Source organism: Phoca vitulina, unplaced genomic scaffold, assembly GCF_004348235.1.
Source record: "Phoca vitulina isolate PV1807 unplaced genomic scaffold, GSC_HSeal_1.0 scaffold3, whole genome shotgun sequence".
NCBI classification, from domain to species: domain Eukaryota; kingdom Metazoa; phylum Chordata; class Mammalia; order Carnivora; family Phocidae; genus Phoca; species Phoca vitulina.
In genome coordinates, this window is record NW_022589706.1 from 11,634,358 (window position 1) to 11,657,907 (window position 23,550).

The 23,550-nt window shown below is 39.5% G+C and overlaps 1 protein-coding gene across 3 annotated transcripts in view; it reads right to left on the bottom strand.

Annotated features, from left to right (window-relative positions):
* Positions 1–23,550, bottom strand: part of KCNIP4 (potassium voltage-gated channel interacting protein 4) — a 1,108,185-nt gene that overhangs the window by 83,071 nt on the left and 1,001,564 nt on the right. The window lies entirely within an intron of this gene.

The following is a 23,550-nucleotide window of genomic DNA, read 5'->3' on the forward strand; positions in this document are numbered from 1 at the left end:
GTTAACTGCTGTACCAGGGAGAGAAGGAACTGCCTCACCCTTCAGGAGGGTCATGTGCCAAGTTCTTACTCAGATTTCACAGGAGTCCTAACTGAAGTCAGAAAGGTAAACCCAGCGACTTAGGTAACAAAAATAACAAGCTATAAAATGAAGCATTCTAGGTCCCCCTTGCTGTCTTGGTGCTCACATAGTATAGTCTGGGTTTGAGCCTGCAGATCTTGACCTCAGCGAGCAGCCAACCCCACAACCCTACCTGTCACGCTAATCTGAATCCCCCTTTTGAGATACTGACTTCTTGAAAACCCCCAACTGTTTTCATCAAAGGATTGATCATTGAACGTGTAAAATACTCAACCTTGTCCAGTGGAAGATACTTATTATCAGCATTAATGAGAAACAATAATAACCAACATTTGGATGGTAAGGCTTACCAAGCTGCTTTTTGAAATACAACAGTATTTTGAGTAAGGCATCATTTTCTATGTTTTAGTAGAGACGAGGGTCACTTGAAAGGGGATATAGCTTTCCCAAGGTTTCCAGCCCACCCTCTGAAGTGACATCACTGACAAATATGGATAAGCCTGTTTAGTAAACACACTTGGTGATGCTTTTAGAAATAATTCTTTAAGTAGAAGGCAAAGACTTTCTGAAGATGCTGTCCCATGAAGTTTTATATGCTTCTTTCCTAGAAGGTGGAGAGAATGTTTTAGGGAGAAACTGTTCCTTCTTCAGAGCTGTGACTGATAAAAGGGTGAAGGGAACTGGGGACACTTCCCAACAAATCGAGTCCTGTAAGAAGCAGATCCAAGGCAGGACAAAAGTCCTCTCCAGATGCCATGGAATGAAATTCCTCAACCCTGGAAATGCCTGGCTGCCAAGCAGAACTCAATATGATTTTCTACTGTATCGAGCTGGGAAATTGTTTTCAAAGAAAACTGACTAGTTCTTGGATGAAGAGTGGAAGACCCTTTAGCAGGTCTCTTATCTTGAGGACTTAGTTATTTGATACTTTTGTACCCAAGGAAGGGCAGATTTTCCTTTTGAAAATAATTGGAGTTTTCTCTACTTGAAAGTTTTAAGCAAAATGAAAAGACTGTGGAGACCGTATAAACCATTTGGATTTTTCACAGGTCGGCACAGACCTACTACTAGAGACTCTAGAATGAATTTCATATTTTCTTAGGAGAGGGCCAGTTCTGGTGCTTACCTACCCATTCATTTCTTTTGGAAATTGAATTTGCATTGGCCTGGGGACTTAGACATTGGATTGTCCAAATAATTCTATGCAGAAACAAAAATTCATGCTCTTCAGATGTTCAGGCCAGTTTTGTAGACAGTAGTGATTTAGAGGCATTCAAAGCAGTTTAAGGGGAGAAGGAAACAAGTCAACATTTTATTCATTCCAAACATGAACCGACACCATTAGGTCAAGAATTTTTTTTGTGGGAAAATAATGTTATGGAGGCTCGACCATCACTAGGAGAGGAAAAGATGACACCATTTCTATGAGTCAGTCAGAATTTTAATATTTGTCATTCTGGAGCCACCACTGAGCCTGTGAATTAGCCTAAGCCTTATCTTTGTGGGAAGCATCTTTTACCTCAAGCCAGATTTCGAATTCTGCCTTCAGGACAAATTCCTAAACCCTTCTTATGAACATAAATCTCATGATATTCTGGCTCCAATATCCTCTAGCTGCTACTGGCTGCTTCTTCACTACGAGCCCCACACCTCACATGAACTCAACTCCATGCTGCTCCTGCCTTGCCTTCCGGGTCATTCCAATGGCTGCAACGCTCCTTTCCTGTCTAGGGAATGCTCTGTGATCCTTTAAGTCCTGAGTCAAGTATCACCTTCCCCAGGTGCCCTTTTCACTCCTCTCACCCTGCTTGGCAAGTTTAATTGTTTTCACTTCTGTGTTCTACCTTTACTATTGCCTTATTGTGGTTTATCATGGTAGCTTGTTTTACCATTTTTCTCTCCCTCTTGATTACAAGCTCTTTTAGGGCCATTTTTTTATTTGCCTGGCTAATGTTCAGTATTTACTAAATGATTGGATGAACATGTCAATATAATAATGCAATTACTGTGGATTTTAAAAATCTAAAAGGAAATTCTCACATTTGATATATACTCAGATATTGCCTTTGAAAAGTTATTCTTTTTCCATCCAATGGCTCATTTGACAGTTGGTGCCAGGCGATGAGGAGAATGGGTAAATAATTAAAGAAACAGCTGAGTCTCAAAAATAGTCATTTGAATTGTGAAAAAAAAACCCACAGAAATTACTCTCTAGATCCATGTACATGCATTCCTGATGAGTTACCATTCACAGGCGTAAACGAAAATTAATGATACTGCTACTGAGCACTATGGATTGGCCACAAGTTGTACGGCTTCCACGGTATAAGATGCTTATGGAAATGACTTCTAATGGTTGAAAAATGCTGCATGAGACGTTACTTGCATTTTAGAGAGGGGGGATTTTGAGGTTCAGAGGTGTTCAAATGATGTTTCGAATATCAAATCACTAAATAAATGCTGAAACTACAAGGGAGTCCCTCAAAAACCGATTTCTTAATCAGCTCAGGCTGCTATAACAGAATACCATAGACTGGGTGGCTTAAACAACAGAAATTTATTTCTCACAATTATGGAGGCTGAGAAATCTGAGATCAAGATGCCACCAGATACTATGTCTGGAGAGGGTCTGTTTCCTGTTTTGTAGGCTGCCTTCTTGTAGCATCACATGGTGAAGAGCAGAAAGAGGAAGTAAGTGCTCTCATGTCGGTTCTTACAAGGGCACAAATCCATCATGAGGACTCCACCCCCAAGATCTGTTTACCTCCAAAGACCCCATCTCCTAATATCATTACACTGGGAGTTAGATTTCATCATATAAATGTTGAGGGGGACAGGAACACTCACTCCATAACATCCTATTAATAGCAATGCCAGAAGACTAAACATTACTGTACAGGGAGGAAGTGTTAATGTCAGAGACATTTAAAAACACAACAATCTAAATGTATATCCATTTTGCTGATCCTCACAATGGACAAAATTAGTTCTTTTTCCTGTTATAAAATTGCATTCTAAAGCAAATTTAATTTGCTGGAGATGAAATTTACACTAAGAAAACACAAAAATTATCCTGGTTTAGAATGACAAATTTGTATAGAAAGTGAAAATGTGATACAATATTTCTATTTTTGTGGTCCTTTTGAGTTCTTGTAGTTGCATGGTGTAATGACTTTGGAGGTAGAATGCTCCAGAATAGGTAGCATCAAAAGATTGTCATGTCTTACTGGCTTTCATAAAGGTTTTTTTCTTCTATTACTACCTGGTACATATAAAAGATATATAATCACAGATAATTCAGTTCTCAAGAACTACTGGTACACAATTAAATATATCATTGCACTAAACGTGCTTAGATCCTGTATTTAAAGTTACTGATTTCTAGCTGCCATATGCTCTGAGGATTTTAATTTATTTTAAAACAAAATATGAAAACATGAATTTAATAGTATTTTTCTTCTGAGTATTGGACTCAGACTTTCATTAGTATCTCAGCTCTTTTCCTCAATGGTTTACCAGAGTAAACTTCTGAAGCAGACAGAGTGGCTTGGCCCAAGGACTTGAGAAATTTTGTCTCATTGACAGAAAATGGAGTTAGTAAAGAATCAGTTTCAGTAATGATTTGCCCTGGTTGGTTTTCTGTTTTATTCTAAGATCTGCTGTTGGGATGGAGACTAGATTTTGATTAGAAGATAGAGGTAGAAAGACTAATTAGAACATTCTTGGCTACTTTGTAAGAGTAATAATGTAGACTTGAGTTATGGCATGCTGGGCTGGACTGAGAAGGGAATAAAGTTAAGAAAGGGAAATATGACAGAACTTGATGGCTGATTGGATATGGATCATTAAGGAAAAGAAAGATTCAAGGATGATCCCTGATTTCTAGGCCAAGTAATTGGGTGGATGGTCATGAACCTCAAAAGATAGAGAATGTAGGAGAAAATGCAATTTGGGGGTATGAAAAATGGCATGTTTCATTTTGGACATACTACATTTGGAGAGTCTATGCCAGAGTTAAGCAGAAGTGATGAGTAGATGGGGAGCCTGGGTGGCATAGTCAAACTCTTGGTTTCAGTTCAGGTTGTGATCTCAGGGTTGTGAGATCGAGCTGGGTGTCAAATAAATAAAGATGAAGTGATGAGCAAATAATGGGACAGACAGATTGAATGAAACACCTGGGCTGGAGATACTGGAGATTTATTGGCATATGTGGTAGTTGGTTCCATGAACATGGATGTGCTCCTCTTAGGAGAATACAGATGAAAAGAACAATTGGTTAAGGACAAAACCCCAAGGAAAAACAGTGTTTAAAAGATGTATGTGGGAAAAGAAACCTTTGAGGAGGAAAGAATTCTGGAATAGATAGAACACCAAAGAAACCAAGGAAATGGACAATATTTTCAAGGGAGAGGGATATTTATTCTATATTGGACATGTCCAGTAATATAAATACTGAAAAGCTTTCATTACATTTTTAAAATAAGAGGCTATTTATATATATAAAATATAACATCATATACCTATAAAATATATATTATTTAGGGCAGTTTTATTGGAATGTTAGGGATGAAGCATATTGTATTTTTTTTTAAAGATTTTGTTTATTTATTTGACAGAGACACAGCGAGAGAGGGAACACAAGCAGGGGAGTGGGAGAGGGAGAGGCAGGCTTCCCGCGGAACAGGGAGTCCGATGTGGGGCTCGATCCCAGGACCCCGGGATCATGACCTGAGCCGAAGGCAGACGCTTAATGACTGAGGCACCCAGGTGCCACTGAGCATATTGTAGAGTATTGAAAAACTAATCCTAGGATATGATGTGGAGATAGGGAGAGAAAACCCCACTTCTAAAAATTCTGATGAGAAGAGGAAAAGAGTAATATTATGGAAGAGTATACTTTGGAAAACTTTGAACCAAGGTGGAATATATTTTGGGACCAGGAAAGGTATTTGTCTAAGAGGAAGGAGCAGATAGAGTGGACTGTTTAAGATGACTGCAGAAAAATGTCTTGGAATGAAGGATGTTTTGAGGTTCAGGTACATGAATTTTCTTTAAACAGGGAAAAAATTCTTTCCTGTCAAAGCCTGGAAGAAAGAAGCAAAGGAAATAATGGATATTATCATATGGTTTTTAGTAGAGGGTAGAAAACTCTGTTTTTTAACACCAGATGGTGTCAATGTTCCAACTGAAGTAGGAAACAAGGTCTTCTAAAAGTGAGCAGGACAGATGGCCAGTAGAGGGGCTGAAGAGAATTGTGCTGTTTGACAGGGCCTGTGGTATGTAGTCTCCATTGAGGGCCACTGTCCATTTCTTCTCCGTTCATCAAGAGGTGGAATTTATTTCTCCTTCCTTTAAAGATGGGCAGGCCTTGTGACTGCTTTGGTCAACAGGATACAACAGAAACAATGTCATGCAAGTTAAAGGCTAGTTTTTGCGAGCACTTTTGGATTTCCATTTCTTCTCTCTTGGAAGTCAACTACCATTTTTTTAAGAAGTCACTTGCTTTGAAATCACTGCACTGTGAGAAAATCCAATCTAGCTTATTACTTTGCTAGGTCTGCAGTAACAAAATACCAAAGACTGGGTGGCTTAAACAACAGAAATTTATTTTCTCACAATTCTGGAGGCTAGAAAGTCCAGGTTCAAGGTGCTGGCAAGGGTTGGTTTCCTCTGAAGCTTCTTTCCTTGACTTGCAGATGGCCACGCTCTTGCTATCTCTTCACATGATTGTTTTTTGTACATGCACAGCCCTGGTTTCTCTTCCTCTTTCTCTTCTTATGAGGAAGGAATCCAACCATATTGGATGAAGGCCCCATCCTAATGCCCTCATTTTAATTTAATCTCCTCTTTAAAGACGTTCTCTCCGAATACAGTTGTATTCTGAAGCACCGGGGGTTAGAACTTCAACTATAAGTTTTTTGAGGTGGGAGAGGGGTCAGGCATGCCCTTCTATCTGGAATGCACACACACACACACACACACACAATTTACATCTCTTGATGGAAATAATTTGACACGTGAAATGATTTTTTTAAAAAAATATCTAGCTTGTGAAATTGTGCTACTATATATATATATATAAAGGTAATAAAATAACCTGCTAACATCACTGGCTTCTAATACTATTATAACATGTAATGGTTAGGCAGAGCCCACTCTGTGTATCTGTTTTTCCCTGGATTTACCTGAAATAATTTGGAGAATAAAAGGAATTGAAACTGCAATTTCCCTACACCTTTATAATAGGCTTTGTTTATTCTTTGGAAAGTTCACAAATCTGAAACTTTACCATCTATGGAAAGTCAAATGTTGCCAGTTTAAGTAATTGTGTGAATAGATCCATCTTGCTGTATGCAACTAATATTAAGTAATGTACAGAGAGAGGGGACTAATATTCAAATAAAATCAAGATCATCTACGTGGAAGGGTAGAAGACTTGATAAAATATATTTAAATTTAAATAAATACATTTCTCTGCATTGTAATTAGAACTCCAAAACATTCCCCAAAGCTGAATCCTTCGCTCTTATTCTTTTTTTTTTTTTTAAAGATTTTTTATTTATTTATTTGAGAGAGAGAGAATGAGAAAGAGCAAGCACATGAGAGGGGGAGGGTCAGAGGGAGAAGCAGACTCCCTGCCGAGCAGGGAGCCCAATGCGGGACTCGATCCAGGGACTCCAGGATCATGACCTGAGCCGAAGGCAGTCGCTTAACCAACTGAGCCACCCAGGCGCCCCCTTCGCTCTTATTCTTTTGTTTTCTAAGCAATGTGTTCCAGTTTCTTCTATTTCATCCTTTATTTCCTTATGCATCTTGTTCATTGAATTTTAATACACACACACAAACATGCAAACCTCTCCACACCTACAGGGTTTTTGGTGCATGAATGTTGGACAAGGAATAAAGAATTTTAAGCATTTGTAATAAGACAGTGCTCAGAAATAGGAGAAATAGGTTTTTATAATGTCCAGACTTGCTGGAGAGGAGACAATATCCTAAACAATGTAAATATCAGAAACTTTCCTTACTGCCTCTTTTTTACCATCTCTAGCTTTTCAATATAGGAAGTGGTTGTGCTGGTGATAACAGGGGCAAGGGAAGGTAAAATCATAAGAGGCTAGAACATACATTCTAAAAATGGGTGAAAGTTCATCTTTAAAACATTGTGAAATTTGACTTTTCTGAGCTAGTTTAAGGTGAGAGTCCATTCTTTCCCTGTGGGGCCAGCTGCACAAATTCTAAGAGACAAACTAACCTCTGTCTTGTTTGGCTTCGGATCACAAAAATAAGAGGAGAGTCCTGGCCCTTATAGCACTTTTTTTTTTTTTTTAATTGTAACTGGTATTGTACTCATTTTTCATTACAGTTACATTGCATTACAATTCATTTTTGTTATTACCACAGTTACTGCTGTTTATCATCCTTGCTAATCTCAAACTTGACCTACTGCAGTAGGTTTCAAGCTGGTCTAACAGCCTCTGCTCTCGTTCTTACTCGGCTGTGTCAAAGGGATGTTTCTAAAACATAAATCTGACCATATCTTGTTCTTGTTCCCTTGGCGATCTCATCCAGTCTCATAGAGATAAATGTGATTTAGATGTCAAGGTCACCAACATTTCTTTCCCAGACTGGACCTCTCCCCTTGAACTCTAAACATATATATGTTATTACTACCTATGGCATAAGTAGGCATGGACATCTACAAGGAGTCCTAAATCCCCAAACAAAATGGGGTTCCTGACCTCTTCTCCAAATGTGGCCTTCTTTCAATCTTTCTGAATGTCAACCCATTCTTCTGATTGCTTGGACAAAAAGGTCAGTCATCTATGAATAGGAACTGAGCTACAGAGAGGCTAACTGACATCTGTAAGTGAGTAAGTAGCAGAATCAGGATGTGAACCCAGGCAGTCTGACTCCAGAGTCTAAACTCTTTACCCATATGTTAGGATGTTTTACCACCTTATCAACCCCTTTTCATGTAATCTTGAACTTCATATGGTACTTGCATAACAAGTATCCACTATGCACCTCAGAGGTGGCTTGATAAATCAAATGAGAACTATAAATTCTGGTTCTACCTAGTTGTCACATAAAAGAGCTGAAAATTCTACTTATTTGGGGCCAAGATTTAAAAAAAAATATTTTCACTCTATTTTTTTAGACATTCTGTGTGCTCTTATTGGGATACTAAGCTGGGATTTATGGATGGGAACTCAGATGTGTCTGTCATAATTCTGTCTCAGCTACTAATTAGCTCCATAACCTTGGGAAGTTTCTAAACCTCTTGATGTTATGATCACTCTGCCAAAAAATGCTATGCATGTGATAGATGGTCCAGGCTCCACAGTAATAATGTAGAAAAATAAATAACTCAAGTTACAAGGTCCCTTCACTTCTTGAGGACAAGAATCACATCTATTTGTGCATTCTCCATTTCCTAAATGTTTATTGCAGTTCCACCTTCTGTAGAAACTCAATAAATTTGTGTGAATGACAGGTTGTATTTCATGATTTGGTATGTTGTATGGGCAAGGTGACTGAGAATTTCAGAAGCAGTTTGTTATAGTACCAAGAGTTCTGCACTGAGAAGCAGAAGACCAGGTTTGAAGGCAAAGAAGGAGATACTTCATTAACTCATTGATTATTTGGCTTCAGGACAAGTAACCATCACATAGGTCAAGTCTTCAGATTTGTCTCTGCAAAACTTGGACAAAATGGGATTAGTTGTTCTCAGAGGTGTATTAGCATAGATCTGACTATATAATTTACCTTCACCACAATACCCAAAGAGTGTGAGCATGGGACATTTTTGTTTCTGTTGGTTGTATTCATGGAAGGGCTTAGGAACACAGCATCAGTATCTATCACATATAAACATCTCCACTTATAAATGATTTCTTTTAGATTCCTCACCACTATTACGAGTAGATAATATTATCCCCACTTACAAATAAGGAAGGTGAAGTTCGGGGAAGTTTCTCAGGGTAAAAAGACTAGCAAGTATCAAAGCTGGGGTTGCAGTACTGGATTAGATGGCTCTTAGTTCCCACCTTTGCACTGACCCACATGTCCTTGCTACATTTCCAGTATTAGTAATGAAGGAAAGAGGGCAGTAGAAGGTACTGCTAGAGATTGGCTTTCTTAAACATCAGGTTTATCCAACTCTAGCAGCGAGTGCTATGATCAACTGAAGAATATTCTAGTCACATAAAACTCTAATTAATTAGGGAAAATTGGTAATTAACTGCATGCTCCCATTCTGTTTTCAATAAATGTAATCTATCCAACAAATCAGCAGCATTTATTAATGATAATACAAAGTGTGTTCAGTAATAGGCTTGCCTTTCATTAGTGAACTAATACGGGGTTTTATGTGGGGTTCCAGAAGAAACCAAGTAGGCATTACTAGCATTCACTTCATTGTGCAGATTACCGTGCTTGCTTCAGCAGCACATACACATTGTGCAGATTACATGGTGCCTTGATTCTGCTGGTGACAAGCAATAAAAAGTCAATTGTATATGGTGCATTAAAATGTGTTTAATCTACTATTAGTTCCATGAAAAACATTATTTCCCACCCAACTTCCAATCACCACTGATAACATATGGGGTCTATGCATCCTGAAATAATTACAGACCACAAGCTGTAGCAATAAACCACAAAGCAACTTAATCATATCCTTTCCTGGAATTTATTTCAAATAACGTTTAGTGCTTTTCTTTCTTTCTCTTTTTCCCCCCCATGAAACTCTGCATTGGACTACATTTCTGGTAAGAAGCTCCAACTTGGATTTAAAATTTTTTTTTTTTTTAAGATTTTATTTATTTGCGAGAAAGAAAATGAGAGACAGAGAGCATGAGAGGGAGGAGGGTCAGAGGGAGAAGCAGACTCCCTGCTGAGCAGGGAGCCCGATGTGGGACTCGATCCCGGGACTCCAGGATCATGACCTGAGCCGAAGGCAGTCGCCCAACCAACTGAGCCACCCAGGCGCCCTCCAACTTGGATTTTAACTGCAGGAATTGTGCTATTTATTTTCTGGGTGATAAGGCAGGGAATTACTGCTTGGAATATTTTTTGTTCTTCCTTTCTCTAGATATTTCAACAAATAATATTTTATGATCTCTTTATGGGATAAGGAGGTGTATAATGATGTAGAAAGGCTACATAACTAGATAGCTGCCTAAAGATGAAGTGATGTAACCACGTATTATGCTCAGAGGACCAAAAAAGAATTTTAAAAAATAGGAGAAACTGTCATTGGCCCATTTATGCAAAGCCAAAGCAAAAAAAAAAAAAAAGAGAAAGAAAAGAAAAACAAAACAAAAAGAAAAGGTGAATACTTGGTTTCTGAGAAGGTAAGGACTATAATGCCAAATTGCAGTAACTCTCTTGACCTACATTTTTGGAAAATAAAATTTTCTCCTTTCCTCAATGTTGTGGAATCTATCGTGTATATTGGTCATATTATATGTGTCTTAAACAAATTTCAGAATTTTTTGATGATCGATAGGTGATATATTAAAAACAAAAATAGGTGGGTAAGAGGATGGGGTAACTGGGTGATGGGCATTAAGGAAGGCATGTGTGTGATGTGATGAGCACTGGGTTATACGCAACTGGTAAATTATTGAATACTACATCTGAAACTAATGATGTGCTATATGTTGGCTAATTGAATTTAAATTAAAAAAAAGAAAATGCTTGTATTTTCATGAATAAAAAAATAAAAACAAAAATAGAAATTAGGTTGTGCATTGGCCTACCTACAGTGGTTTAAAATTCACATTGGAAAAAAAATTATTTTGTTTATTTCCTTATTGACTTATTCAAATGCTTAAAAGAACATGTCCACCAGGCAGAAGGATTTGGTAGGTGCTATTTAAGCTCACTCTAAACATTTCTCTGTTAACCAAGGATTTTTGAACAATAGAAGGAAAGGGTTCAAGAGGATCCTGAGTTAATCTGGAATAATATCATCTACTCTAGTGAAATGGTCCTTTGATGTTCCTCTGTGGTTTTAAAGGCACTCTTTCTTTTATTATTTATAAATTATAGTGTTCAAAGTTTTGTGCATGGTGAGTAGAGGTTGCTATGGCAAAATGAACTGGAAAAAAAAAAAAACCCCAAACTACGTCTGAGTCCTGGTTCTGTCACCAAATGGCTTGTCATTCTGTACATTAGCAGTAAATGTACTGCCCCTTGTTTCCTCTTCTACAAAATGTCAATATTTTTCTTGATGTGGCCTTAAAATGATATGACCTAATGTGAAAATGGCCTGTGTGTGAAAGCATTTTATGATAATGCATAGTGCATAATTCAAGCATTATTAACATATTAATAATATACCACATGTGATGACGTGGTTCTTTTTCCTTTTTGATAGTTCAGTGATGATTCTCAAAATCTTTAAGGGTTATATTTGCACCCACTAATGCTCCAGCTTTGCCTTTCTACTCCTGAAGTTTGCCATACTTTATTAACTCTAATATATTTCTGTCCATTTCTCTAACATGATCTTCAGTACCATGTAAATTGGTCTTTTATGCAAAATAATTTATATGGTAATTACTTTATCAGATTGGCTCAAATACTCTTGTCTTGAATTGCTAACCTCTTATCTCACTCACAATGAGGCGAACAAGCTCAAAAACACTGCTTTTAAAGTGTTTAGTAGGGCTTTGCAGGAAAATTTTTAGACTCCTTTTTACTTCAGTAATTCCATTAGTAGTGTTTATTTGGTGGTTAGATTGTAAAGCATTTGAAAACAGAAGCACTGTTTCCTTAATCTTTGTATCCCCTTGTTTCATTTTTTTTTTTTTTTTTGGCAGACAAGCAAAGCCAGAGAAGCACCCCCAAATGAGGTGTTTGGGAAAAGGTGGGGGTTCCTGCTCAGGACTGCAGGTGCTAGAATCTAAGGATACCTGGAACATAGCTGGTGGTAGGATCCAGAGTCTAGACCTCCACAGAGAGTTCACCTACAGGGGTGGCACAGAACCCAGGACAAAGAAACAAGAGGGAGACCAGAGGTATCATAACATGGGAAGCAGGTCTAAAGGAAGAATTAGCCAGGACAAATTCCCTGAGGGTGAGATTTAGTCCTGGGGGCCCTTTGCAGAGTGCACACAGTCCTGCTCAGGGTTAAAGAGGGAGTCTGAGCAACAAGTGCCTATTAAGAACATACTGTATACCAAGAAAAATACCAGGTACTCGGTATATGTGGGTAAGCCCAACATCAGTGGCCCGGCCCTCATTAATGTCCCATCTCGTAGGGATTCAGTGAATAAATAAATTATTATCACAGATGATGATAATGCTAAGAAAGAAACAAACTGAGTGCAGTGACAGAATGTTTTGGGGAGTAGGTGTTTGATCTACTCCCATGTGATCAGAAGAGGCAGGATTTAGGATGTTACTGGAACCATCCATACTAAATAGGAGCGAACGTTTGTCCTGGGAAACAACATTTGAAAAGACCCTGAGAGCAGAAAAAGCCAGAAGCTCTTCTCCACAAGTGATTTCTTTTTCCAGCGATGTAAATAAGAGTAACGTGTGTATAAGACTGTAGTTAAGACCACCATGGAAAGTTGTTGGGGGGAGTGCCTGGGAAGCGGGACTTTAGGATGAGTAGAGAAGCAGTGCAAGGACAGGGTTTGTAGTGAGCTCTGATTCTCCCAGCCACGCACAGGCTCCGCCTCCTAGTTTCCTCTGGCAGGTGTCATAATTCAGTTATCTCCCTGGAAAGAACATGTGCTTAGGAAACTGACAAGAACCCAGCCTGGCTGCAAAGCAGAGAGCGAGGGGTGCTAGACACAGCTGTAATTCTAGTTCAATATTGTGCCCATCCCCATTAGTTTACTTCTGTTTACCTGGAGCTTTCCAGACACTTTCCCTTGCAAGACCAGGGTGCTCATGTTTTCCTTCAGTTCTGAGAGCTGCCCTAGATCTCTTCCAAGCACTTCTCTTTCTTCTCCTGTCAGGCTAGGTTTCTGCTGCCCACCATCAAAAAGTCCTAAATGATAGCTATTTCTCTGTCCTTTCCTTTATATCTCAGCTAGCACAATTTTTAGTCCAATTCACTGTCACATATAGGCCAGACTACTGCAGTATCTTCCTTACTAGTTTCCCCTTCCTCATTCTCCCTCCTTGACCAAAACCATTATCTGGCAAATAGAGTTTTTAAAGAATATAGGTTCTATCACTCCCCTACTTAAACTATCCATGGCTTCCTACCACAGAGAATCAAAGCTAGCCTGCAAGGCTCTGTGTGACCTGTTCCATGCCCTGGATGGTCTCATCCCTTCTCCTTCAACCACAGCCACAATAACTTTCACTATTCCCTGGATATTATAAACCCTTTCCTGCCTTAGGGCTTTTGCACTTGCTGTATCTTCAACCGGGGATAACTTTTTCCTTGCTCATGAAGAGTTGTTCTCTCTTTAGGTCTGAGATAAAAACCCTTGACTAAGGAAAGCTTTCTGTGTCAGTCAGGGTTCTATGGGGAAACAGAACCAAGAAAGAGGGAGAGAGAAAGAGAAAAGGAGAGGGGAGAGAGGGAGAGAGAGAGAGACGGAGAGAAGGAGAGGGTGGGGGGAGAGAAGGAGAGAGAGAAGGAGAGGGGCAGAGAGAGAGAGAGAGAAGAAGAGAGAGGAAGAAAGGAGGGAGGAAATGAGGAGGGAGAGAGAGAATGAGCAGTTGATGTTAAGGAATTGGCATGGCACTCACAAGTCTGAAATCTGAAGGGCGGGATGGCCGGCTGAAAATTCAGGCAAGATTTCTATGTTACAATATTGAGGCAGAATTCCTTCTTTTCCGGGAAACCTCAGTTTTTGTTCTTAAGACCTTCGACTAATTGGATGAGGCAGACCAGGTTATCAAGGTACGCTTCACTTAAAGTCAGCTGATTGTAGATGTTAATCACATCTACAAAACACCTTCACGGCAATATCTAGATTAATGTTTGCCAAACAACTGGACACCAACGCCTAACTCAGTCAACAAATAAAACTTAACCATCATGCCTTCGAGGTTCCCTGTGCCCAACTGAGTGTCACAGAATTCTGTCCTATCATTTTCATTGAATGTACCACAATTTGCACTTAATTGGTTTTTTCCTTTCTTAAGTTTGCATTTCCTGCACTAGACTCCAGTGTTTATGAGTTGAGGACAATTCTCTTTTACTCATATAATATGTATCCAATACGAGTGAAGTACCTGGAACATAGTAAGTACTCGATAAGTGATAGATGCTCCATATGTTTGTGGAAAGGATGAATAACCAGGAAGAGCTTGACATGAGAAGTTGTGACTCAAACTCCTAAAATTCTATGGGAGTTGAAATGTCACATATTAGGTCTAATTCATTAGAACGTGCATAGACAAAAAAAAATTACAGATTCTATGTCATTTCCTTTGACACATTTCTTCATATTTCCCTCAAGTTAAATTAATCCACACAGATTTAAGAAGATTTTGAGTCTCACACATCAACTCAAATGTAGCATTGAAAAGACTTCCAAAGTTTTGGCACTTATTTTATTTTAATGAAGATTTGAATGCCTGCCAGGATCACTAAAATAATTGCCAGTTGGGCTTATATTAATGAACACATTTAAGTGGGAACTGTAAGAAAAATGGAAGATGATCTGCTTTTATGAGGTCGGTTCACTGCCAGCCGCTTGCAGTGATGAATGGTACCCTGGATTTGTTTTTAGTGCTAACCACAAAACTTCTAAAGTTGCACAGCAGGCTCTTTGGGGAACATGCGCTGAATTCGAAAAATTATTTACCAGGGAAACATTTGTGTGAACAAGTTAGTTCTTCCAAAAACAATGAGAAAGAGTAATGCCATTCAAAGTTGATGCACACAGAAGTCTTACCACCTCCTGGTTAGTTTTGAGTTAACTTTGAGTCCTCAATTCCTCTCATCTTTTCAATCCAAACCATCAAAATGGCCAGTCAGCTCAGCCTCCAACACACCATATTTTGCCACCATCCTGGTCTAAGCAACACTTCTTTCCCTACTTTCCTGAACCTTCTTTCTCAAGGGTCTTCCTGTTTTCTTTGGTTCCCTACACTCAATTCTTCTTAGAGCAGCCTGACAGAGTCATCTTTAAAAAATCATTACCATATACTATATCTGACCCTTTTAAAACCAGTACTTTCTCAGTATCTTTAGAAATAGTAAAATAAAATGAATAATCCAGGTTCCACACACTAACCTCACCTCTGCCTCAGGATTCATGGTTGTTCTCTCTGCTTGGAATGTCCTTCAGGTGGCTGTGTCCTTCTTGATATTCTAGATTCAATTAAGAGCCATATCCCCAGGGAATTCTTCTCTAACCACCCCATCAAAAGAAGCTCTCTCTTCTGCCTTTTTATAATATATTTCATCACAGTTCTGATCACACCAGGGATTTCCTTAATTGTTTGTTTATTGTCTTATCCCTCCCCTTCACCACCCCTGCCTCCCCCAGCTCCCACTGGAATGTAAGCTCTAAGAGAACTTACCCATCATTTTAGTCAATGCATCCTAAATACCTAGTTGAGTGGTGGGCTCATATTCAGCACTCACAGAATGGATGATGGAAAAAAATTATGTTGAGGTAAAGTCTAAGCTGCGATGTGGAGAGGGTATAGAAGTTTGCCTCATGAAAGGTAAGGGAGTCATGGGGAATAGCATTCTCTGCAGGAAGAAACAGGATCAAGACTCATCAGAGGGAATCACATCAATTGCAGGCAGTTCTTTATGGCTGAAGCAGAATGAATAAAAGATAGTACGAGATGAGACGGGGAAGGTAAGCAAGAGCTAGCTGGGTCACTGTAGTACAGAGAGAATCTAACGCAGGGTTGGACTTATAGCAGACACTCAACAAATACATGTTGATGAGTGCATAAGGCTCTTGAGTTTGTCTTCTAATGGCAGTGGACAGACATTAACTGGTTTTAAGTAGGAATCAACAGGGTCCTATTTGTGCTTTAGAAAGATGCTTTCAGCTCCTCTGTGCAGACAAGTTCAGAGGAAGATAAGACTGGAGTCCTGGAGATTGGGAGGCCATGTGGTAATGCAGATGAGAGATGACAGAGAGGCAACGGCAGTGTAGAGGAAGAGGAAGAGGTAGATGGGAGAGATATAAAGACTAGAAAACTGACTGAGCTTGGAGATTAATTAGATGCAACAGGTTCTAAGGGAAGAATCCAGAAAGACATCTGATTTCTGGGTGACTGGATACATGGAGAGGTAACATTTATTGAGAAAAGTCAGGTTTAGGAGAAAAACAAGCGTTAAATATCCTGCATATATATTCATTTAATGAATGTACAAGCTATTTTAAAAGTGAGGCATTATATGGATGATGCAAGATGACTTTTATCTGTTATCTTGGTCTAGTAGTTTTATTCTAAAACCAGATACTGAGTGGTACAATGGGCCACACATTTGGAATTAGGAGTAGAGAATATCAAGATGAATCAGGCTCAGGCCATGGTCTTTAGGAAACTCATAGGTTAAACAGAAATAAGGTCCTTAGTCCACTTTTTTTTTTTCTCTCTCTCTCTTTTTGTTGGGGAGAGGGGCAGTTGTGGATACTGGTGTGGTGAAGTGTTGGCATAGCCCTTAAAAAGTAAATCCCTCTCTGGAGCAGGGGCAGGGTAGAAAGTCAGTGCAGAAACTACTGTCTCCCCTATGGGGATTCCCAAGCAATCAAAGAGGAGGCTGAGAACTGGTGTGCTAACCCACTAGACCAATTACCAGGTCAGGCTCAAAGTGTCCCCAAACAGGAACTCCTGACCAACATGTGTTTAATGGTTAGCTGAAAATAAAATTAAATATTCACAAATTGCTCATTGCTAGCTGTAGGATATATGTATTAACAAACCCAGTTGTGTCAAAAGAATCCCTATGCAAAAAAATACCTAGGAGAGTAAAGAAGAAAGTTAAACATACTTATCTCCAGTGAGGTGGAATGAGGAGTTGATTGTAGATGAGACACTTAAGTGCCCCCCACATGATTTCAAAATTTATGCCCCCCACATGATTTCAAAAATTAAGCATGATGCTTAGTTAGTTTAAAATAAAAAAAACCCGGGCGCCTGAGTGGCTCAGTTGGTTGGGCGACTACCTTCGGCTCAGGTCATAATCCTGGAGTCCCAGGATCGAGTCCCGCATCGGGCTCCCTGCTCAGCAGGGAGTCTGCTTCTCCTTCTGACTCTCCCCTCTCTCATGTGCTCTCTCTCTCTCATTCTCTCTCTCAAATAAATAAATAAATAAAATCTTTAAAAAATAATAATAAAATAAAATAAAAAAAACAAATAAAGAAGAAGCATCCAAATGCCACAGATTTTGTTTAAAACTCTTGTGTAAGGTGATATACTTCAAGATGACATTCCAGAATGTTCACTGTGATTTCAGTTACTTCTGTACTTAGTAGAATGAGTTGAGAAGAGCTGAAGGGCTCCAATGTCTACTGAGCACACTCTCAATGAAAGAAATTATGCAAAATATTTTTCATCATCTTCTCACTTGTGTGGGCATTAATAGCCTGAATCTTCGAGGAGAATTTAATATCCAGAGAAGTTAAACCACCTGCTCAAGGTAGAAAATGTGTCAGTTGAAAGGTTTGAACCCAGTAAAGCACTTGTATCATGCCAGTATTTGGAAGTCAGAAGGGCAGCCATGTTTATCTGCTGAGACCTGTAGACAAACTTCTCAGAAAACCCTGCTTCCTAGAAGTCTGACAGAAAATTCTGCTGGGGCATAGAAAATAATATTTTAACTCTGTTCTTATACCTTGATTTTAAAGTACATGAGTAATACTTTGCGCTTAAGGAAGATCTTCTATCTGAGTCTTTCAAGAGCAGAACAAAACCAATTATTACCCACCCCCCTTCATGATTGGAAGAGAAGATCTTAATCCCTAATTTGCTGACAGGGAGACAGAAGCTGCCAGGGATGAAGTGATTTACTGAAGGTTACACAATCAGCCTGTGAAGCCTCAAGAATAACTCTAAGGGCTCATGATAAAAGAGCAATTGCCTTATGCAATTAGCAGCTTATTTCTCTATCCTAAACACCATATCCCGCTCTTTTTCAAGCATGTGCTAAAGTTCTCCTCTCTCCCACCCTACCATAAGTGGGATTTAGTGCTTTTTATATAAAAGTACTTTGTAAAAAATGTAGACCCCTATAATTTCATCCTCACTTCCCCTCATCTATTTTTAAAGATGCAGTGAGTTCTCAAACTCTTCAAGTGGTGTAGGAAAAAAACCCATGAAAAAACTTTCATCTCCTGCTGGTTCCTTTGGCCACATTAAACCTCTTGCAGAAATCAAGGAAAAGTTTTGTGCTACTATTGGCAAAATCCCCAAGGAGAGGTCTGGATTTTAGGTACAACACTGAGGGTGGGGATTAGCCATGCTTCAGATGTGACTTCAGATTTAATTTAGCTGCTTGGGTTGCTGGCTTCTGGGGTTGCTGTCTCCTTAGGAACACTGCTGTGATGGACACACCCTATGGTGACTCCTCGTAAGTCACATTCTTTTTAATCTCCTTGCCTTGAGTGCTGGGACATACAGAGGTGGTAGGATGAGATGTCATGCCCATGACTATATTACATTATATAAGACTCTGCCTTAGCAGACTAGAGAGATTCTCCCTTGCTGACTTTGAAGAAGTGAGCTACACGTTATCAGAGATTCTGTGAGAAGGCCATGGATGGGCAAGGGACTACAGGCAGCCTCCAGGAGATTAGTGGCCCCAGGATGACAGCCAGCAAAAGAGTGGGGATCTCATAAATACAACACAGGGACATGAATTCAGCCAACAACCATGTGTGCTGGGAAGAGGATCCCAGGATCCAGAAAGAAATGCAGCCCCAGTTAAGTTGCTTCTGGACTCCTGACCCTCAAAACTGTGACATGATAAATGAGTGTTTTTTAAGCCACTACAAATGTGATAACGTGTTACACACAATTAAAAAACCAATACAGACATCCTTCATTTTTAGGTAGAAAGGATATTAACACTTAGCATTTTTAGGGAAGAAGGGCATTACCAAGCATTAAAATGACACCTTAAAGATATATTTGAATCTAATGGTTACTTTGATCTATTATAATTCAAATTAGTGAAAGAAAAAGAAGCGGGGAAGGATTTGGGGCAGGAAGGCACCAGGTGTCCAAAGCAAATAGATCTAACTTCTTGTAACTTTCACGTCCTGCCTTAAACAATGGGAAGGATATGCTGTAAATTATTAAGTAATGAAAGTAAATGTCAAAGAGGCATAGCCATATTAAAACTTAATGCCTCAGAAGACCATTCATGATCACCTAAAATTGAACTGAAGTTATGCTTGATTTTGAAAGAGAACAGCAAATCAAGTTTATGAATCATGTGTATGGATACTTATCTGACCTGCCGGGTCAGTGGTTACCAAATGTGGCTTTCTGTTAGCTATCTATTAAATGGGATTTTTTTTTTAAATTAAGAAGTTTAGAAAAAAATTATTGAGCATCACTTCAGATTTAACTGAGTCAGAATCATCAGAGGTAAGACTTGTTACCCACCTACACACACATTTCCCCAAGGGGTGGAAACCCACAAAAGACCTCATAAGGTTCCAAAGTAGCCAGTCTAACCATTGGTATTCAAGACTATGGGACTCATCACAATTAGGTCAACTCTTTTTGTGACAGAAGCACCTTATGACTAGGATTTTATGCATCTAGTTCACTGGTTGTCAATCTTAGCTGCACATTATAATTACCTGGAGAGCTTTATAAATCCTGATACTCAGGATTGCTTCTTCCCAGAGCAATTACATCAGAATCACCAAGCATGGTACCAACCTATTTGTAATTTTTAAAGGTCTTGGCATGATTGCAACATGCAGTTAAGTTTGAGACTGCTGACATGTAGAGAATACCTTGTAGGTTTCAGCATCCTTTCTAATACATAGGTACACAGCTCAAAACCCAAAACACTGTGGGGGAGGATGTAGGCCAACCATGACTGGCCACTTCAATGGAACACAAAACTAAGTTTTGACTATTTGGAGATTTACTATTATAACTCCTTTTTATTGAACTTCATGTTTATTATCTTAATTTCTCAAAAACAGACAAAACTCAGCCAAAAAAAACACCAAAAATCAGGCAATGTAGGCATCACTATCCCAATTTATAGAGATAAGGAGGCACAGACCACTGATTCAGAGACAGCTGGCTAAACAAGTAAGATATGGACCTGCGTCTGAGTGACCTGAAGCTTATGATATCTTCACAGTGATTCTTAGAGTGTGGTCCCCAGACCAGCAGCATTAGCATCACCTGGAAAATTATGAGAAATGCAAATTCTTCACCCCAATCTCAGACCTACTAAATCATAATCTTTGAGGCTGGGGCCCAGCAATCTGGGTTTTATCAAGTGGCGCGAGCCAAGCTACTCATGCTGTTTGACAAAGTCCAAGTATGGGGGACGATCCTGAAAACAGGAGACTCCGCAGCTGGCTCCCGCTATTCTCTCTCATTTTGTTTATGGCAATCTTTATAATTGTGGGAATATTTCTGGGGTTTCATGATAAAGTGACTACTCATCTTAGTTACGCCTATCTAAGCAATCATAATGAAACTAATTCCACGAGGCCCCCCAGGCGCCTCAGAAGCGGCAAGATTCTAAGAAAGGAACAGCTCAGGCTGTTCCACAGTTCACTATATTTCCTGCGCTATAGAACAAAATAGCAAGACGGTCACGCTCTCTGTCTAGCACCTTTCTCCTTGCGTATTGTTTTTTAGTTTTAGCGGAAGTCAATAAGCGGAAATCAATAAAGGTCATGTTAATCATTACAAAGGAAAAATAAAAGAAGGCTATGGCTGTAATCCAGAAAATGATCTAAGATTATCTCAGTCAATTGTGAAAAAACATAATCACATGTTACAAAGTATGGAAAAACAAAAAAATCCTAACATATAAATAAAGTTCCTCCAAGGCTGTCAGGAGGAGATGCTTGCAACCTGATCCTGTGTCTGTGTCTCCTCATTCGCCGACGCCGTCCTTTCCTACGAGAGACCCACCCCGGCTGGAGCTGGACTCCAGCAATCAAGCCTTCAGTTGATTCCAAGGCACACTAAAGATGGAGAAACCCTATGCTATATTCTGCATTTCTATCAGCTGCCTACTTTTGGAAACTCAGTTCAGCAGGTGGTAAGAGAAATAAAAATGTGGAGGTGACTCAGAAGGTAAAACAGAGTGACAGGCTGAGAAATTTTCTCTTACTAGCATACCTTTCTCCCATTCCCCGTTTTTATTAATAATCTGTGTTGGATATGAGGAAATGCTATCAGGGATCAGGTACTGAGAAAAGATTGTGGGGCTCTGGCAATCTTTACAAACAGGGGTGATTTGCCATGGTGAGTTTCTTTATATCAGTGTGACTGTCTTAAGATGTTGGTAATCAGTTTATCCTTTTAATAAAAATATAGGGAGTTTTAAACGGTTTCATTAAAAATAAATAATCCAATTGGTTCCATGGAAATGACTTTTTGATCTTAAGAACTTGAGATAATTGTTGTTCAGGAAACCAAGAGTAGTTGGTTTGCTTTCTCTGACGCTAAGCTGGTTCAGATTGCTGCCATCCTGTTAAACATGAGTGTCACTGCCTTGCTTTCATGCCTCTCTTGATATAATTCAGGATATATTTATTAGAGTTGGACATTTGACTAGGGGGGAATAACCACAAATGAAAAGAACAGTTGTATTTGATTTATCAGAGACATCAATTAATATTTTCTGAGCAAACTGTGGACTTCTTTCTCATAAAGGAGTATGTGAATATGCTTTGGGCACACTCAGGTCTGATGGACATTGATCTCATGGCGCAGGATTGGGGGACAGAAAAATTGATGCAGAGAGAAGAGAAAAAGAGAAAGAGAAAGGAAAGGGAGGGAAGTGAAAGAAAAGAGACAAGAATTGATAAGGAGAAGAGACAGAGGAGGTAGAGAGGAGGGAGAGAGCACAGGAAGAAGAAAAGAGCAGGGATCAGGAGGGTAAGAAAAGGGGAAAGCGAAGGGGCCTGGAAAAGAAGGAGGAGAGGAGAAGAGGAAGAAAAGAGGACAAGTAAGCAAAGACGAAAATAAAAGAGAGCAATAAAAATGAAAGAAAATAAAAGACAAAAATAAACGAATGCAGACCTCAGAGTCTGGGCAATTTCTGTGAAGTGCCACTTGGAGAAGACAAACCTGCAGAGATGCTGCCTCTGGAGGTTAACGATGGCAGTAATCATGACTTCAATTTGCAACAAATGGTACACAAAGCAGCCTGACCCCAAATGGAGAGACCTTCCATCACGGCAGTGGAGCGATAACATAGCAGGGATGATGAGAGGTTGGATGAAATTCTCCTTTATTTGACAACCATTTTGTATCTGATTGCTACTGCCAGTGGTCATTCCAGCTGTTTTTCGGTAAGTGTTTGCTCTCTCTGCATACTGTGCAGCATAGACATAACTAATAATTCTCTAGCCTCACTTCCAAAGCCCCTTTCTCTTCATGCATGTTTATTTACATGTGTTATCTTGATAGATTGCACATCAAGACTCCTTTTAATGAGAGTTGTGTCTGGTGGAGCAAGTGCCTATCCCCATGCCATCTCCCCTCTTCCCACCCAGTCTACCCCCACAAAGGCCTGGGTGTTAGCAGAGAACCAGGTTTCAGAGTAGTAATGGGGAGAGAAAAACTTAGAAAGCCCAGGCAAGGAGAGTGGTGAGAGCAGAAATGGGGTGGAGAGACACCCCATGGAGTCAGAGATGGTGGAAGGTTGTGTGCAATATGCATGATGGAACCCTATAAAAATATTCTGAAAAGTCAACTAGCGTTACATATTCTCTGAATAAACTTTTATGTGCATACTGTGGAAGAGGCAGAGTTTGTCATTTGGTCTGCATGAGGTTGCACTGAGGTAGCAATTGAGATGGTCAGATTTGAAGAGGCTGGAATTAGCAGAACTCTTTGGACACTGTAGAGTCTACAGACCATGGAATGGGGCTGTTAGGGGGAAGACTTGAGGAGGGATCAATGCAATTTAATTTGGATCTCAAAGGGTACCTACAGTGTAGCTACTATGGTTTACATATGTGTAAGAACATAATACATCTTGGCCCATGTATGCCATTTGATTCACAATCATTTGACACTCTTAAGGACGAAATGCCTTTTTTTTTTTTTTGTAAAGTAGACTCCATGCCCAATGTGGGACTTGAAATCACAACCCTGAGACTGAGTCGCACGCTCTACCTACTGAGCCAGCCAGGTGCCCCAGGGATGAATTGCTTTCAAATAAATTCATGACAAGTCTTCTCTCCCTATATAAACCAGAAGTGCCTTGAATATCTTCTCTAGCTTTTGAATAACCTACAGAATCTAGCTTAATACTAAACACATACCAAGTATCCAACAAGAATGTGTCCCTGATCAATT